Source organism: Capricornis sumatraensis, chromosome 17, assembly GCF_032405125.1.
Source record: "Capricornis sumatraensis isolate serow.1 chromosome 17, serow.2, whole genome shotgun sequence".
NCBI classification, from domain to species: Eukaryota; Metazoa; Chordata; class Mammalia; order Artiodactyla; family Bovidae; genus Capricornis; species Capricornis sumatraensis.
Window position 1 is genome coordinate 7558552 of NC_091085.1, and position 20254 is coordinate 7578805.

Below are 20254 nucleotides of genomic sequence, written 5' to 3' on the forward strand. Positions count from 1 at the left end.
AAGAGGAACTCCCCAGGTCAGTAGGTGCCCAATATGTTACTGGAGATCAGTGGAGAAATAACTCCAGAAAGAATGAAGGGATGGAGCCAAAGCAAAAACAATACCCAGCCGTGGATGTGACTTGATAGAAGCAAGGTCCGATGCTGTAAACAGCAATATTGCATAGGAACCTGGAATGTCAGGCCCATGAATTAAGGCAAATTGGAAGTGGTCAAACAAGAGATGACAAGGGTGAATGTCGACATTCTAGGAATCAGTGAACTAAAATGGACTGGAATGGGTGAATTTAACTCAGATGACCATTACATCTACTACTGCGGGCAGGAATCCCTCAGAAGAAATGGAGTAGCCATCATGGTCAACAAAAGAGTCCGAAATGCAGTACTTGGATGCAGTCTCAAAAATGACAGAATGATCTCTGTTCGTCTCCAAGGCAAACCATTCAATATCACAGTTATCCAAGTTTATGCTCCAACCAGTAATGCTGAAGAAGCTGAAGTTGAACGGTTCTATGAAGACCTACAAGACCTTTTAGAACTAATACCCCAAAAAGATGCCCTTTTCATTATAGGGGACTGGAATGCAAAAGTAGGAAGTCAAGAAACACCTAGAGTAACAGGCAAATTTGGCCTTGGAAAGCGGAATAAGGAGGGCAAAGACTAATAGAGTTTTGCCAAGAAAATGCACTGGTCATAGCTAACACCCTCTTCCAACAACACAAGAGAAGACTCTACACATGGACATCACCAGATGGTCAACACCGAATCAGATTGATTGTATTCTTTGCAGCCAAAGATGGAGAAGCTATATACACTCAGGAAAAACAAGACTAGGAGCTGACTGTGGCTTAGCTCATGAACTCCTTATTACCAAATTCAGACTGAAATTGAAGAAAGTAGGGCAAACTGTTAGACCATTCAGGTATGACCTAAATCAAATCCCTTAGGATTATACAGTAGAAGTGAGAAATAGATTTAAGGGCCTAGATCTGATAGATAGAGTGCCTGATGAACTATGGAATGAGGTTCGTGACATTGCACAGGAGACAGGGATCAAGACCATAACCATGGAAAAGAAATGCAAAAAAGCAAAATGGCTGTCTGGCGAGGCCTTACAAATAGCCGTGAAAAGAAGAGAAGAGAAAAGCAAAGGAGAAAAGGAAAGATATAAGCATCTGAATGCAGAACTCCAAAGAATCCAAGAAGAGATAAGAAAGCCTTCTTCAGCGATCAATGCAAAAAAATAGAGGAAAAGAACAGAATGGGAAAGACTAGAGATCTCTTCAAGAAAATTAGAGATACCAAGGGAACATTTCATGCAAAGATGGGCTCGATAAAGGACAGAAATGGTATGGACCTAACAGAAGCAGAAGATATTAAGAAGAGGTGGCAAGAATACAGAGGAGAACAGTACAAAAAAGATCTTCACGACCAAGATAATCACGATGGTGTGATCACTCATCTAGAGCCAGACATCCTAGAATGTGAAGTCAAGTGGGCCTTAGAACGCATCACTACCAACAAAGCTAGTGGAGGTGATGAAATTCCAGTGGAGTGCTTTCAAATCCTGAAAGATGATGCTGTGGAAGTGCTGTACTAAATAGGCCAGCAAATTTGGACAACTCAGCAGTGGCCACAGGACTGGAAAAGGTCAGTTTTCATTCCAATCCTAAAGAAAGACAATGCCAAAGAATGCCCAAACTACTGCACAATTGCACTCATCTCACATGCTAGTAAAGTAATGCTCAAAATTCTCCAAGCCAGGCTTCAGCAATATGTGAACCGTGAACTTCCTGATGTTCAAGCTGGTTTTAGAAAAGGCAGAGAAACCAGAGATCAAAGTACCAACATCCACTGGATCATGGAAAAAGCAAGAGAGTTCCAGAAAAACATCTATTTCTGCTTTCTTGACTATGCCAAAGCCTTTCACTGTGTGGATCACAATAAACTGTGGAAAATTCTGAGAGAGATGGGAATACCAGACCACCTGACCTGCCTCTTGAGAAATCTGTATGCAGGTCAGGAAGCAACAGTTAGAACTGGACATGGAACAACAGACTGGTTCCAAATAGGAAAAAGAGTATGTCAAGGCTGTATATCGCCACCCTGCTTATTTAACTTCTATGCAGAGTACATTATGATAAATGCTGGACTGGAAGAAGCACAAGCTGAAATCAAGATTGCCGGAAGACAATCAAAAAATGGGCCAAAGAACTAAATAGACATTTCTCCAAAGAAGACATACAGATGGCTAACAAACACATGAAAAGATGCTCAACATCACTCATTATCAGAGAAATGCAAATCAAGACCACAATGAGGTACCACTTCACACCAGTCAGAATGGCTGCGATCCAAAACTCTGCAAGCAATAAATGCTGGAGAGGGTGTGGAGAAAAGGGAACCCTCTTACACTGTTGGTGGGAATGCAAACTATTAGAGCCACTATGGAGAACAGTGAGGAGATTCCTTTAAAAATTGCAAATAGAACTACCTTATGACCCAGCAATCCCACTGCTGGGCATACACACCGAGGAAACCAGAAATGAAAGAGACACATGTACCCCAATGTTCATTGCAGCACTGTTTATAATAGCCAGGACATGGAAACGACCTAGATGTCCATCAGCAGATGAGTGGATAAGAAAGCTGTGGTACATATACACAATGCAGTTTTACTCAGCCATTAAAAAGAACACATTTGAATCAGTTCTAATGAGATGGATGAAACTGGAGCCGATTATACAGAGTGAAGTAAGCCAGAAAGAAAAACACCAATACAGTATACTAACACTTATATATGGAATTTAGAAGGATGGTAATGATAACCCTGTATGTGAGCCAGCAAAAGAGACACAGATGTATAGAATGGACTTTTGGACTCTGAGGGAGAGGGAGAGGGTGGGATGATTTGGGAGAATGGCACTGAAACATGTATACTATCATTAAGAAACAAATCGCCAGTCTATGTTCGATACAGGATACAGGATGCTTGGGGCTGGTGCATGGGGATGATCCAGAGAGATGATATGGGGTTGGAGGTGGGAGGGGGCTTCAGAATTGGGAACTCATGTACACCCATGGCGGATTCACATCAATGTATGGCAAACCCAATACAGTATTGTAAAGTAAAATAAAGTAAAAATAAAAATTAAAAAATAATAATAATAAATAAATAAATAAAAGAGGTTGTTCAAAAAAAAAAAAAAAAGATTGCCGGGAGAAATATCAATAACCTCAGATATGCAGATGACACCACCCGTATGGCAGAAAGTGAAGAGGAACTAAAAAGCCTCTTGATGAAAGTGAAAGAGGAGAGCGAAAAGTTGGCTTAAAGCTCAACATTCAGAAAACAAACATCGTGGCATCCGGTCCCATCACTTCATGGGAAATAGATGGGGAAACAGTGGAGACAGTGTCAGACTTTATTCTGGGGGCTCCAAAATCACTGCAGATGGTGACTGCAGCCATGAAATTAAAAGATGCTTACTCCTTGGAAGAAAAGTCATGATCAACCTAGATAGCATATTCAAAAGCAGAGACATTACTTTGAGGACTAAGTTCCATCTGGTCAAGGCTATGGTTTTTCATGTGGTCATGTATGGATGTGAGAGTTGGACTATGAAGAAGGCTGAGGGCCGAAGAATTGATGCTTTTGAACTGTGGTGTTGGAGAAGACTCTTGAGAGTCCCTCTGACTGCAAGAGATCAGCCCTGGGATTTCTTTGGAAGGAATGATGCTAAAGCTGAAACTCCAGCACTTAGGCCACCTCATGGGAAGAGTTGACTCATTGGAAAAGACTCTGATGCTGGGAGAGATTGGGGGAAGGAGGAGAAGGGGACAACAAAGGATGAGATGGCTGGATGGCATCACTGACTCGATGGACGTGAATCTGAGTGAACTCCGGGAGTTGGTGATGGACGGAGGCCTGGCATGCTACGATTTATGGGGTCACAAAGAGTCAGACACGACTGAGCGACTGAACTGAGCTGAGTATTTAGGGAATGAACCCTATTAATCTGTTTTGTTTCAAAACTTAGTTTGGTTTGGTACACCATGTTACTGCTTCAAAGGATTTCTGTGAAACCACTGTCAAAAAAACTCAATGCCCCCATATTCACATTAGTCTAATTTGAATAACAAATACCGATACAACATATATCTTTGATGCCTGATAGGTATTTGGAGTGGCTGGCGTTTTCCCCACTTCTAGCACCCCCCCCCCACCTCCACTTTTCTCTGGAGCAACAATGATTTTATCTCTTCTCATTGCAAATACACTGAAGCCATCTAGAAGGAGTTCCTTCAAGTTTCCTCAATTCCCAACTCACCTCCCTAAGGCCTTCCTTTCCTCCCTTTGTCCTTTCACTAGATTCTTTCCTCTATAAAGGATAATCTCTGGATCTGTGGTCCTAATTCTTCCCCCTTTACATTCTTTCTGTGGATCATTCCCACCACTTCTTTTTCCCTCTTTGCTTAGCAATGGTATCTTACACCTGTAATTGCTACTTCAACTCTTTGCTTCCCTCTGGCTACAGACATGTTTAGAAAGAAAACAAAATAATGCTTTTCCTTGTCCTGAACTCTCCAAATCTCTACTTCCAGATTTCTCTAAATGTAAGGCTACACCCTTGCTACTTGCAGAGCTTGTTAGAAACACAGATTCTCAGACTTCCTGCTCAGTATGTGCACTTCACACAAGGTCCCCAGGCTACCAGTTAAAATCTGAGAAACTCTGGTCTATACTGAGACTGCTTCTACATTACTTCAACTTAATTTATTCTCCTGAAATCTTAGCCTCAACTTCCTCACTCTAACACTTCCCCCCAAAGTGAAACTGCATTACAAGTTGGAAACTTTCCAGTGGACTCTCTATCAGGCTGTAGGTTCCTTGATCTCTTTATCATGCCCCCTGCTCGCTCCTTCTTTCTAGTTCTCTTTTGTTGGCCCATGTGACAGCATCCTATAAAGCACCAACATTTTGTATGACACCAATTTTCAAACATTTACAGCTGAGCACCTATGCCAGTGCTCCTCCACAGAGGATAACGCACAGCTCTGCATGCCCAGGGACTGCAATCCTGAATGCCTTCCTAAGAATGAGAAAAACAGGACGAGGGGAAAGCTCTGCTGTTCTTTTCTGACACATTTTGGAGCTGGACGCTCACTTCAAATGCATCGTCTATATCAAATACTCTCCCTTTTTCTAAAGCGTTATCTTACTTATTGCCCCCTTCCCCCACAGACCTGTGCTTCCTTTCCTTCATTTCCTCCCTACACCGTCTGCCTCTCTAATCCCTCATTCCCTTTCCTCTTGTTCCTCAACCTTCCTTAGGTCATAGAGTATCTTGAAATAGAATTAATTTTTTTTTTTTTTTGGCCCATGAGTCAAATGGAATCTTAGTTCCCTGAATATGGATCGAACCAGCATCCCCTGCACTGGAGACTCTTAATTGCACAGAGTCCTAACCACTGGACCGCCAAGGAAGTCCAGGAGCTAAGTCACTTAGCTCCTTAAACTGGATTCTCAATTTAATCTGTGGCTGACACCTAATAAGATACACTATTTCCCTCCTTTTCTCGTCTTTTACCTCACTACACATCTGACAGGTGATTTTCTTTGCCTATTAGAATATATCAGCATTTCCTTTTTAAATTAACATTCTGTCAAATGACTTTTCTATAAAATATAGTTCTTACCTTCTACTTGTCCATTTAACATAATTTTTCCTTTTTGACCAGCAGCTCCAGATAAAAGATCCACATACTTCCATGGAAGGCTCTCAGAGATACTCTGTTAAAATTAATACTGAGTTGCAGGAAGATTTCCTAATTCCTTTTGAAGAAAACATCTTACTTTTAAAAACTGCCTACATTTAACCCAGTTAAGACAGGTTTGCCAAGATCCACAGCTGCTAAGTGACAGATTCAGGATGCTAACTTCAAACACGGTGCTGTATCAGCAGGCAGCAGCTCCATGCACCTAAGAGATCAGGCCCTTCTCATCTCCTTCCATAGCTGCTGCCTTCAAACAGAGCACTGCTACTTCATGCTACTTCAAGGATGGCTGCCATAAAGGTTCTCTGCGCGTGCTGGTTAAACTATCCAAAATGGTTTGTACTTACTAAAACATCACAAAGCAAGGCTAACTGCTGTTATTATGCCACATATTTCTTACTATTCGCTATGCTTTTGCTTCTCTAGAAATGTTCCTTGCAGATTAACTTGACAATCCAAACCTAATAATACCTTCAAGTTTCAAGCACTATCTTTTCAATGTTGACATGGTAAAAAACCACAATTCAACCCGTTTCTCTCTGGCCCTCTCCAGCAGTTTTACACATGCACATGTGCCAAAGAAATATACATTTGCTTGGGAGATTGGGGATGACACAAACACACTACACACTACAGTGTATAAAACAGATAACTAGTAAGGACCTACTGTATAGTACAGGGAGCTCCACTCAACATTCTGTACTGGCCCATGCAGGAAAAGAATCTAAAACAGAGGCGATATACATATAGAGAGATATAACTGATTCACTTTGCTGCACACCTGAACCTAACACAGTATTGTAAATCAACTGTACTCCAACAAAAATCGAAGGAAGAGAGGAAGAAAGAAAGAAAGGAACATTTCATCATAGACTCACCTGGAACAATGCTTCAGTTTTTAGATAAATGTAACTTCAGAACACAAACAGATTCCTTATGACTTCTAAGCCTCGATTTCTGTATTACACTGATTTCATTAGGTAAACCTTGATAATTAGCTAAAGTGTACTATATGGTAGTATTTAGCACAGAATTATCTTCTTGATTAAAAATCAATAATTAAAAATAAAGATTAATATCAGATTAAAAATAAAAAAAAAATGTTGATGGGCAAATCCAAAGGTGAGAAAGTCACAGCATCTTCTGCGTTTATGTTTTTACATCACTCCGTTGTTTACATTTCAAAATAATAACAGAAGACAGTACCTCAGAATCCCAAGGTGATTCTATATCTTTCTCTTCTCTTATGTCATATCTGTAAAATAGAATCACAGATACTACTATGAATTTTAATACATATATGTCTATCTCTATCCACAAATAGTTCAATAAAATGAACTAGTGGAAAAGAATTTCAGAGGGTTGAAGCATTTTCAGGAAGAAAAAGTTGGTAGTACTTGGGACGCTTCTGAAGAAAGAAAGCAAAAGAAACGCACTTAAAAAGAAATGGATGCCATATTTGCATCTATACACTTTAAAGGTTTTTATCTGAGCTTTTAAGCATAGAAAAAAATCCACAGACATTCACGAACTTACCACTTCTATTATTTTTGTGCGTTCCATCAACAGAACTCAAACGGTCATGATTTATTTGCTCTTGGGGAGCCCTTTCAGTAATATCTGTATCACTTTCTTTGTCTACAATCTCTGGCTTTGTGGCTCCTTCCTATAAAAACAAGACAAAATAAAACAAAAACCCAACTTCAGATAACATATTCATTTATTTGGTCATTCAGTCAATCAGTAAGATGACATTCACTGTTGTCTAAGAAATTATAGACGCTGTCCTCAGAGAAGTTAGAAATGTAAAGAAAAGAGAGATTCTGTTCTGTGTTCTAGGCAAGGCAGAGACATGTAAAAACAAACAAGAGGGCAGAAAAGTGTCCTTCAACAGCTCTGCAACTGAAGTGGACCAAGCACAGGAAGGACACAAAGGAGAGAGGAGGCAGGTGAGCCCATGAAGCTCAAGGAACGCTGTGACAAAGGGCTGTGTCTCAGAAGACAGAGTACAGAGCCGGGGTGTGAGGGAGATTCTGCAAAGGGCAGCCCAAGAAAAGGACGAGGTGTGAAACAATGTGAATAAGTCACGTGGAAAACTAGAGCACAGTTACTGGGAACCCTACAGAGAGACAAAACAGAAGGACTGGGTCAAATGGCAAAAAGTAAGTGTCACCTTTTTTCTTCATGTGACAGGCATCTAGTTACACAAGTAAAGGGTTACATCATCACAAATATATTTTATTTTATTTGGTGCCATGCTTTTTTTCAAATGAAAGGGGAAAGACTACACTGCACCAGGGAGTAGCAAACATGACATTATTTTACAGGACAGCATTGTAAAAAAAAAACAAAACACTACAAGCAATGCTCCAGAGTGGACAGGAAGCAAACTAAACACTGCTCATTACCCAGAGTTTCCATGAAACTGTAATTAAAAAGTTGAATTTGGCTTTAGAAACAGCCAAATAGAAACAGTAAAAATCATTCTAAAACAAACTTCAAAGCCAAGAGGAATGAAAAGATTGACAAATATATTTTAGAAAGATTACTCTGGCAGCAACATAAAGATAAACATCAGGGAAGCAAAACTTGAATATTTCAAGATTGCAGGTGAGAAAGTAGATTATGATAATAAGACATGAAAAATGATAAACAGGTGGAAAATACTGAAGTTGCTGAGTGACTAGATGCAGTAATTTCAAGGAAGTTTGGAGTCCGATATCTTTCCTGCTGCAGCATTTCAGTGATGCTGTCTACGGATGGGGAAAACAGATAACAGTGTAAGTTACAAAGAGTCAGGGAAAAGGGAAGCGTCAGGAACAAGGCCTTCAGTTTGGGGAGTAATGAATTAATCTGAGGCACGCAAGGGGCTCAGAAAAAAAGGATTTGGATAAATACCTTTGGATTAGAAATAGATAGCCTTATTCAGGAAAAGCATAGCTGTTAAGATAACTATTTGTAAAATATGCTAACTTGGTATAATCAATGCAAACCTATGCAGAATTCTGAACTTTTGAAAATAAAACAACACCAGGGGAAGAAAACTATGACATTAAAATTTTCAGTTATATGTTTTAACACCTATTTCAAGGACATAAAAATATATTTTTATAAATATGTGCAAATATTCATGTCTGGGATATTACAATTATAAGCATTTTTTAGTGTAATGAAAAGGTTTAATAGTGAAACACCAGTTCAAGATGCTACAAGAAGATTCCTTTTTAAAATTGATCTTAAAAGATAACTTTTAAATTGTAGATGAGAAATGCTTTTGTGAGTATGGAATTATGAGTCATTTTAAAGTACTACTATGAGCTAAGAAAGAAATATAAAACCCTATTTGAAAATTCACAAGGTTTTCTTCTTATTTCCCTGTAAACAGCACACTAACAACTCTAATTTCCTATCTGTGCCTTTTGGAATAGTAGGTAAAGATTGAAGGAATGATCTAGATATTAAAAATAGTAGCAAAATTATGATTATCCTAGCTGGAGATATAAAGGTTTTCAAATACATCTATGATTATCAAGCAGGACTCAAACTTCATATCAGGAAAAAACAAACAAACTAAAAAAATCAAGTAACCATAATTTCTGAGTTTTGGATACAAAAGAATTGATATGTTAGTTTCATATGTATAACAAAGAATTGACAGGCTAGTTTAACACCTATAAATACTGAAGTTAATATAAAGTTTCTTAAGAATAACATGGCGTATACATATGGCTAGAGATATTTTAAACAGTAAAAAATTATCTTCCAGAGATAATTTTTAAACCCTGTTGGTAATTTTTCTTTCCTTATGATTTTATAATAACAAGTAGTCTGCATAAGAAAAAATATCATAAATTGTGGTTTCATTCATTTACTGTAAGTGCCATTACATGTAGATATTAGGAAAAGACAAATCAGAATCTCTTCAGCAAAAAAAAAGTTCTACATTTTTTTCTTTAAGACTACTGCAGCTGAAAATTTTCTCATTGAATGAAGAGAGAGTAAGAATCTATTTATATAATTATAACTTTTGTAAAAAGACTAGATAAAATGCTTATTTGTTAAACACCCACCAAGATTATACCAAACAGTAAGATAAATTAGTTAAGTACATTAAGTATTTATCAAACAGTAAGTTAGAAACCATAAGAAACAGAAAGGTCAAAAATTCTTAAATCATAATAAATCTGCTAAGGCCTAAAACAGAACTCACCTTGAATTGCCTATGAACTAAAGTTTTGCTATATTAAATAGCAGGCATCGCTTCATTACTTTCACAGTGAGAATTTGTTTAAAAAGACAAATCACTTCAAACTGAAATGAACTTCCGGAGGGGACTATATTCAATACAGATACATACATACATGTGTGTGTGTCAGTCCCTCAGTTGTATCTGACTCTTTGTGACCTCATGGACTGTAATCCACCTGACTCTTCTGTTCATGGAATTCTGCAGGCAAGAATACTGGAGTGGGTTGCCATTTCCTTCTCCAGGGGATCTTCCCGACCCAGGGATTGAACCCAGGTCTCCCACATTGCAGACAGACTCTTTACCAACTGAGCCACCAGGGAAGCCATATATACATGTATAAGTATAACCAAGTCATTTTGCTGTACACCTGAAACTAACACAATATTGTAAATTGATTATACTGCAATTAAAAAAAAAAAAAAAAAACAAGAACCACCACCAACCTCAAAAACAACCACCAAAAAAGGTAAAGAACAAATTTTCTTTCAGTTCTTCATAAAAATCAGCTATATGTCATTCAAAAGAGTATGAGCATTGCTTTTTCACGACCTCACTGTCTCCTTTTAAGTTGAATTTCAAATAATTCTTCTCATATTTATAATATAGAGTTCCTCGTCTGACATACCCTATTTCTGTTGTGTTTGTGCCATAATCTGTCTCATCCTGACCCTCATTCCATTTCATATTCATCTTGTCCTTCTTAAATGAATTCTTCCCCTTCATCCCCCTCCCCATCTTCATATTCATCTAGCTGCTCTTCCTAATTGCTTTGTAATTCTTTTCTTTCATAATGGCCTACTTAGTATGCCAACATTTATAAATCTGAATCATGCACATATATTGCTCTTATTATCACACCATTTTGTATCATGACTTTGAAGACTTCCATTTCTGTGGTGGGATCCCTTGTGTCATATAAGGGGACATGACATGCAAATGGCATGTGAAAAAGTACAGGGGAAAAAACAGTTACAAACAAAACAACTTGCCTTTGTGAGACCAAGGCCCGCGAGAGACTTGAGAGGTTGTGGAAGAGGCTCAGGCGATGGCAAGGCAGGATGAGAGAAGCCCCGGGCTCCAGGTGATGGTTCGGGAATGGTTTCAACCACATCTTCAATTTCACCATTAGAATTATTGTCCTCAGAGAAGGCTGTACTCTCTGGACTCACAATGCCGCATTTTGCCTCTCCTACAGTGAAAACAAGGGAGAGTACATGAGAACATCTGTAATTTCAAATCAGTGAATAAAACCCGGAGGACAGTCTTAGATAACTTACTGTTTCTCTTCGATTGCTGAGAAGCATTCATTAGCTTCATTAAGTTTGGTTTCAGGACATTCTGGAGAAGAAAATAAGAACTTTAAGAATAAGAGTCAAATATAATAAAATAATTATAACATCTCCCATTCCTCTATATCTAACACAAAGAGCACAGGCTCTGAAGTCATTCAGATGTGGATTCAAATCCCAGTTCTGCCACTGACTAACCTTCTCATGGGGTAAGGATTATGACAGATGACATAGGAAGCCCCGGATGTTCCTCCCCTTACCCCTAATATACTGCTATACAAATACTATGACACCTACTAGATTACTTTCTCTACCAAAATGTTCTAGAATAAAAATTTATCCCCAATACTTTAGAGTACTATGTCTGAAAAACTAAGCTATTTAAATTAGTTGCTATGTTTTGAAATTTGTTTGCATAATTTCTATATGCATGAATTACTGCTTGGGAAGGGAAATATGAAAGTTTAGTTTTTAGCAGAACCTTATTTAGATAGGTTAGAACTGCAAATAGGAAAAGTTATTTCTATTCTGTTTGTCAAAGAGCTAAAGACAAATGATTTTTAAAATTCAGCTCATTCTAAGAAAGAGGGGAAAAAATAAGAGTAAACCTGTAGGGCAACGATCATGAGTGAAAGCCACAAACACTCTAAACAGAAAGCCATAAGCAAACATGTTAACAATAGAGACAGAGATAGATGGACTCAAAGAATGGACACTGAAGAAATGTATTCTGCAAGGAAAAATTAGGTTAATAGGAAGTATTAAAAATGACAAAAGGTAGGGGAGGAAAAAGAAAGGAAAAAGTGAGATATGCCTAGTGAAGTACAAACTTAAGGGGAAAAAAAAGAAAAGCATAAGTATAATGAGCTATGTGGAAAAACATATATATTTAGAACTTATATACAACAAATCAGTAATATATCAGTATTGCTAAGAATACACTATGAACAAAGCCTGTGCTTTATATGTTTTTATTAATATATAAATTATATATCTACACTGCTCAAGTTTTATGAAAATATCAACATAAATTATACATAAAACATATATTTAAAATAGAGGCTTTTGTTCATTGTATATCCCTAATAATAGTGATTTATATTACTTTAAAACTGTTTATAAATAATACTGTAATAAAGAGTTTATTTTTGCCACTATAAAAAAAGCCATTCAATTAGCCACACATGGTCATCTATCACTACCTGAATGCTGTCAAGTATTACTAGAGAGAGAGGAATTGATAAAGAAATATCCCTAACATTTCACTGGGAACAAGGACTGGTAGTCAGAATTCTAAGGAAACTATGCTGTTTGGAAAAAAAAAAAAATTAATGGAATACAAGATGGAGCTAGAAAGCTATTGGGTGGAAGAAGTTTGGGGTTGGCTAAAAAGTTTGTTTGGGTTTTTCCATAAGATGTTACAGAAAAACATGAATGAACTCATTGGCTAACCCAATATATGGGAGCTCTCTGCACCATCTATTCAATTTTGCTGCGAACCTAAAAGTGCTCTAAAAAATAAAGTCTATTATTTTTTTTTTTTAAAGAAAACAGAAACAATGGTTGGATAAAATACTGAAACATGCTATAACGCTTAGGACCCCTGAGAACATTATACCAAGAGAAAGAAGCCAGTCATAAAAACCACATATAGCATGATTTCATGTATATGAAATGTCTAGAAGAGGCAAATCTATAGAGACAGAAAATAAATTAGTGGTTGGGCTGGGCTCACGGGGGTGGGGTGTCTGAATGAAACGGGAAATGATTGCTAATGTGGGATTCTTTTGAGATGAGGAAAATGTTCTGAAAGTTGTTGTGGCCGTGGTTGCACAACCCTGTGAATATACTAAACACCACTGAACTATACATATTAAATGGGTGAATTGATGGTATGTGAATTGTATCTCAATAAAACTGTCATTTTCTTAAGTAAAGCTGCAATTTTTAAAAAGTAACTGGTTAGAACCCATAGCATGCATACTTTAAACATTAGAATGCTGAAGAATACTGAAGAAGTCTCTAGACTTCTAGAGATAGCAGATAGACTTCTCATAGTGATAATTCAGCAGGAAGGCATGTCATAAATATCCACATGCCTAACAACAGAGCCTCAAAACAAACAAAGCAAGAACTGAAGTTACCAAAGGTAGAAACAGACGGAAATTTTAAATACCAGTTTCTTAACAGGTAATAGAAGTAGATCCAAAGTGGGGGGGGGGGGGGGGGTGTGGGGGCGGGGATATAAGTAATGTACACAATACCATCAACCACCTTGTCTAAAATAAATATTTTGAGGATTGACACATATGCACTACTGATGTATAAAAGAGATAACTAATGAGAACGTATTGTAAAGCTCAGGGAACTCTATCCAATGCTCTGTGGTGACTTAAGTTGGAAAAGAAATCTAAAAAAGAGGGAATATATGTATACATATAACTGATCCACTTTGCTGTACAGCAGAAACCAAAGTAAGATTGCAAAGCAACTCTATTGCAATAAAAATTAATTTTAAAATACGTTGAGTATAACAAGCAGTGGTTAAGCATTCACTTCATAATTTTTGGTCTCCTTGGAACCTCTAAGGATCTTTCAGTGGTCTGAAACCTTTCTTTAAGATTTCCTATTATCTTCTTTCCTCTTATTATTTATGTATTTACTCTGGGCTGTGCCAGGTTTCCGCGGCCGCACGTGAGCCTTCTCTGGCTGCGGCAAGTGGGGGCCGCTCTCTGGTTGCGGTGTGCGGGCTTCTCGGTGCGGGGGCTTCTCTGGCTGTGCAGCCCTGGCTCTAGGCTGACGCTGCGGCCTGCAGGCTCTAAAGCACAGGCTCAGAGGTTGTGGTGCACAGGCTTCGTTGCCCTGCAGCATATGGAATATTCCTGAACCAGGGATGGAACCTGTGTCATAGGCAGATTCTTAAACACTAGATGAACCATCAAGGCGATCTTCTGAAAGGGGGTGACCAAAGTAATTTGCACAGATGCCTTTTTCCTTCTTAACATCCTTTTCAAACACAAAGACTTATTCAAAACCATCCCATTTTCCCCAAGACACAAACCCTGTATTCTTTCCTCTTAGATATTTTAATTCTCTACTCCCTGGAACCCAGGTGGTTTTGACAAGAAGCCCTGCTCCCCTGCAGAAATGTGCTGGGGGCCAATCACAAGCCATCAGCCAGAGACAGACAGCATCCAGGCGGGTGGGTCTGGAGTGCTGCAAACAACGCAGCAAAGGAAATGGACCTGGGCTGCACCCCCGTTTCACCACACAGCAGTAGCACCTGGCAGGCACGTGTTCATTTCCTATCAGCAAGCAGCAAAGGCGAGGCATGAGCTGGATCCTCCTGCTTTTCCCAGGAGGTGGTTTCACTGCCAACGCCTTGTGATGCTCTCCACGGTCTTAGGTTCGTTCCATAGCATGGTTGCTTTTCAGCACTTACCTGCCAGCTTCTGACTCACGAGACCTGTACAACCTCCTTCAACAGATTGTGCTTAGTCACTCAGTTGTGTCTGACTCTTTGTGACCCCATGGACTGTAGCCCACCAGGCTCCTCTGTCCATGGGATTCTCCAGACAAGAATACTGGAGTAGGCTGCCATTCCCCGCTCCAGGGGATCTTCCTGACCCAGGGATCGAGCTGGGGCTCTTATGTTTCCTGCCTTGGCAAGCAGGTTCTTTACCACCAGCGCCACCTGGGAAGCCCAAGGACTGCAGGGGGAACATGAAAAGAGAGGAGGTGCCCAGTGTTGTTATGTACACCATGGGAGGATGTCAGGGACAACTTCTTTTTATTTTTTTATTTTTTTTATTAGTTTTTTATTTTTTTAATTTTAAAATCTTTAATTATTACATGCGTTCCCAAACATGAACCCCCTTCCCACCTCCCTCCCCATAACATCTCTGTGGGTCATCCCCATGCACCAGCCCCAAGCATGCTGTATCCTGCGTCAGACATAGACTGGCGATTCAATTCTTACTTGATAGTATACATGTTAGAATGCCATTCTCCCAAATCATCCCACCCTCTCCCTCTCCCTCTGAGTCCAAAAGTCCGTTATATACATCTGTGTCTTTTTTTCCTGTCTTGCATACAGGGTCGTCATTGACATCTTTCTAAATTCCATATATAAGTGTTAGTATACTGTATTGGTGTTTTTCTTTCTGGCTTACTTCACTCTGTATAATCGGCTCCAGTTTCATCCATCTCATCTGTACTGATTCAAATGAATTCTTTTTAACGGCTGAGTAATACTCCATTGTGTATATGTACCACAGCTTTCTTAGCCATTCAGCTGCTGATGGACATCTAGGTTGTTTCCATGTCCTGGCTATTATAAACAGTGCTGCGATGAACATTGGGGTACATGTGTCTCTTTCAATTCTGGTTTCCTCTGTGTGTATGCCCAGCAGTGAGATTGCTGGGTCATATGGCAGTTCTATTTGCAATTTTTTAAGGAATCTCCACACTGTTCTCCATAGTGGCTGTACTAGTTTGCATTCCCACCAACAGTGTAGGAGGGTTCCCTTTTCTCCACACCCTCTCCAGCATTTATTGCTTGCAGGTTTTTGGATCACAGCCATTCTGACTGGTGTGAAGTGGTACCTCATTGTGGTTTTGATTTGCATTTCTCTAATAATGAGTGATGTTGAGCATCTTTTCATGTGTTTGTTAGCCATCCATATATCTTCTTTGGAGAAATGTCTATTTAGTTCTTTGGCCCATTTTTTGATTGGGTCGTTTATTTTTCTGGAATTGAGCTGCATAAGTTGCTTGTATATTTTTGAGATTAGTTGTTTGTCAGTTGCTTCATTTGCTATTATTTTCTCCCATTCAGAAGGCTGTCTTTTCACCTTGCTTATATTTTCCTTTGTTGTGCAGAAGCTTTTAATTTTAATTAGATCCCATTTGTTTATTTTTGCTTTTATTTCCAGAATTCTGGGAGGTGGATCATAGAGGATCCTGCTGTGATTTATGTCTGAGAGTGTTTTGCCTATGTTCTCCTCTAAGAGTTTTATAGTTTCAGGTCTTACATTTAGATCTTTAATCCATTTTGAGTTTATTTTTGTGTGCGGTGTTAGACCCTATCAAGCTACCAGCCATATTTTTCACAGAACTAGAACAAATAATTTCAAGATTTGTCTGGAAATACAAAAAACCTCGAATTGCCAAAGCAATCTTGAGAAATAAGAATGAAACTGGAGGAATCAACTTGCCTGACTTCAGGCTCTACTACAAAGCCACAGTCATCAAAACAGTATGGTACTGGCACAAAGACAGACATATAGATCAATGGAACAAAATAGAAAGCCCAGAGATAAATCCACACACATATGGACACCTTATCTTTGACAAAGGAGGCAAGAATATACAATGGAGTAAAGACAACCTCTTTAACAAGTGGTGCTGGGAAAACTGGTCAACCACTTGTAAAAGAATGAAACTAGATCACAACTCTTTTTAAAAAGGAAGAAAAGCAAGTTGCAAAACTGTGTTCTTTCATCCAAGAAATATTTACTGAGGGAATCCCCTGGCAGTCCAGTGGTTAGGACTCCATGCTTTCACTGCTGAGGGCCTGGGTTCAATCTCTGGTCAGGGAACTAAGTTCCCACAAGCCATGCAGCAAGGTAAAAAAAAAAATATATATATATATATATATATACATGCACCATTCTAGGCACTTAGGACACTGCTGCTGCTAAGTCACTTCAGTCGTGTCCGATTCTGTGCAACCCCATAGACGGCAGTCCCCCAGGCTCCCCCGTCCCTGGGATTCTCCAGGCAAGAACAGTGGAGTGGGTTGCCATTTCCTTCTCCAACTGCAACTAACTAAACAGACAAACCTGGCAAATAAGCAAACCCTGTCTTAGATGGTGATAAGTAACATGAGAGAAACAGAGCAGGAGGAGGCAGGGTATCATCGACTCACAGCCGGGGACCTTTAACCATGTCTGAAGGTCGTGTATCTTGGTCTGCATATATATGCCTGGTGCTTCCCTGGTGATTCAGTGGTTAAGATCTGCCTTGCAATGCAGAGAACAAAGGTTCGATTCCTGGTTGGGGAACTAAGATCCCACATACCATGGAGCAACTAAGTCAACAAGCTGCAACTAGAGTCCACAATGAAGATCCCACGTGTGGAAACTAGGACCTGACATAACCAAATAGATAAATAAATATTAAATATTTTTGAAAAGCCAGCCTGGCCTCAAATGATTTCAAGAGGTCCCTAAACCCGCAGGCATTCCCCTGCCTTCTTCTAAAGCCTGAAATTTCTTTAATGAGGGGGAAAAGAAACCTATTTAATTCCATTTAATTCCATTAAATTCCTATTTAATTCTGTACTATCAAAGAGAAATATCTGATGGTTTTGGAAAAGCTGGCGCACAGTGCTCCCATGTTACCAGGTGACCGTAGAAGCATATGGTTGATGTCTGGACTTTGCTCCATCACAAGGGAAGGGGAGCACAAATTTCAAGAAGACAGGTGGGTCACTGAGTCAGAAGGAGCAAAGGCGGCTATCAGACGGCACTCATCCCGGCTCAGCTGCCTCTGCCTCTTTGGTGCAGGACAGGGCAGCTGTCTGCTGTGTGGTGCGCGTGTCGTGTGACTAAAACCAGGCAATTCCAGTACACTAACCATGACGTTCACACAAGGCAATTTAGCAGTGACCGGGCATCCTGGACACTCACTGATCAGCAGCGCTATGCTGAATTCTCACCTTCTGTACCATCTGCACTAAAGCGAGAAGGGAGCTCTCTAGCAGACCCATTTTGAAAGAAAGGCTAAAGGAAATTCTTCAGATTCAAAGAGAATAATACCAGAGGGAAACAAATTTCAAGAACAAAGGAAGAGCAATAGGAATGGCAAATAACTATGTAAATATGAGTCTTACGGTTTTTTGGTCTGTGCCATCCAACATGTGGGATCTTAGTTCCCCGACCAGGGGTGGAACCCTTGCCCACTGCAGTGGGAGCTCCTAGTCTTAATCACTGGACTGCCAGGGAGTCCCTAATTTTAAAGAAGTGGCCAAAACAGTCAGCTTTTTATACTTCTTATTTAAGAAACATTTATTTTTATGTATTTATGTAGCTGTGCCAGGTGTTAGTTGTGGCACTTGGGACCTTCCATCTTCATTGCAGCAGGTGGGATCTAGTTCCCCGACAAGGGATCAAACCCAGGCCCCGTGCACTGGGAGCACAGAGTCCTAGCCACTGGACCACCAGGGAAGTCCCGAGACTATTTTGTATGTATATATGATGTACATATGTATGACAGCAGAAAGCAAAATTTCTAACACTGTCTGAAGCACAAAGATGTAGCACTAAGTGGTGGTGTGGCTTCTATGTTCTCCTTGACGTGGCACAATCTTATTTCCAAGCAGACAGAGAAAAGCTAAATATGAATACTATAAGCTCCAGAGCAACCACTAAAATACAGAGACACATGGGGAAAAACATCAATATGGAACATTAAGAATATAATCAACAATACAGTCGATAATAATGTAGGGGAATATAGTCAGTAATCAAGTAATACCTTTCATGGTGACAGATGGTAACTAGATTTACGGCGATCATTTTGAAATGCACAGAAATGTCAAAGCACTATACTGTGCACCGGGGAACTAACAGAGTGCTGTAGTCAATTATACTTCAAAAACAAACAAGTTCATAGAAAAAGAGATCGGATTTGTCGTTACTGGAGGTACACAGAGGGGTGTTGGGAGGAGAATTGGAAGAATCTGGTCAAAGGGTACAAACTTCCAGAGCACCACCCAGCCGGGTCAGGCAGCTGGCCCAGGAGACCCCGTCCTCCCGGCCTCTGCGGCCGGACCCAGATCTAGAAGGAGCCCCGGGGCGAAACACCCTCTGCGCGCCCGCCACCAGCCCACCAGAGCCGGGACCCCGAAACACCAAGGGGCGCCCAGCGAGCCCAGCTCCCGCCGCCAGCCCGCCGGCCAGTGTCCAGGCACGTCCTCCCATCCACGGGCTCGCCGGAGACATGCGCTCCTGCAGGCGATCCGAGCGCTCCAGAAGGGCACGCGCCTGCTGGTAAGAAAGACCCCCTTCTGCCGCCTGCCACTCTCTCATCCATCCAGCCTCCCGTCCCTTCCCCTCCCCCGAGAGACTGTCTCCTCCTCTCCAAGCTCCGAGACCAGGAGAGCTGTGTCCGCCTTCTCTAAGCTCCCTGGAGCTGACATCAGCCACCAGTTAGGTCCCAAGAGTAAACACTAGGAAAGAACAGAGGTGAAGATTCAGGGAGACTCACGGAGAGAGTCTATCTTCTCTTGAGTCTCCTTTTCCTCTCCACTCCTCCCCCCATCCCCGCTCCTTCACCAGCAAGAGAAATACGTGTTAAATTCACTCGTGGTGTGGCCTTCAGTTGGCAAACCCAGGCCCTGTTGGCCCTGCAAGAGGCCGCAGAAGCGTTTCTAGTTCGGCTTTTCGAGGATGCCTGTCTCCTCTCCTTACATGCCAGCCGCTTCACGCTCTCCTCAAAGGATGCTCAGCTGACCCGGAGGATCAGAGGCATTCAAGGGCACAGCTGGGCTCCAGGCACCCACCCGTGTTTCTGGTGGATACCAGAGCCCCTGCCCATGGCTAGGACCAGATCCACGGGGTACAAGGGGTTGCCTGCACTTGCTGTCTCTGAGTAGAGTGTGTGAGTTGGTTTCCTAGTAAGTTTTTTTGAGAAGGAGAAGACTGCATGGCTTTCCTCTCTAACAGGGTAAAATATGAGAGAATCAAGGTATTCCAGAAATCTTGAGAATAATTTTCAGATGAAGATACTCTACTTTGCAAATTATTCATATGACTGTTTGATGATTTGGAAAACATCAGATTTTCTAGGTTATAGGAGAAAAGGATATTTACTAATTATTTTAAATCCTCTTGTACCATTTAAATGTTTTACCATATGTATATTTACTTTTATTT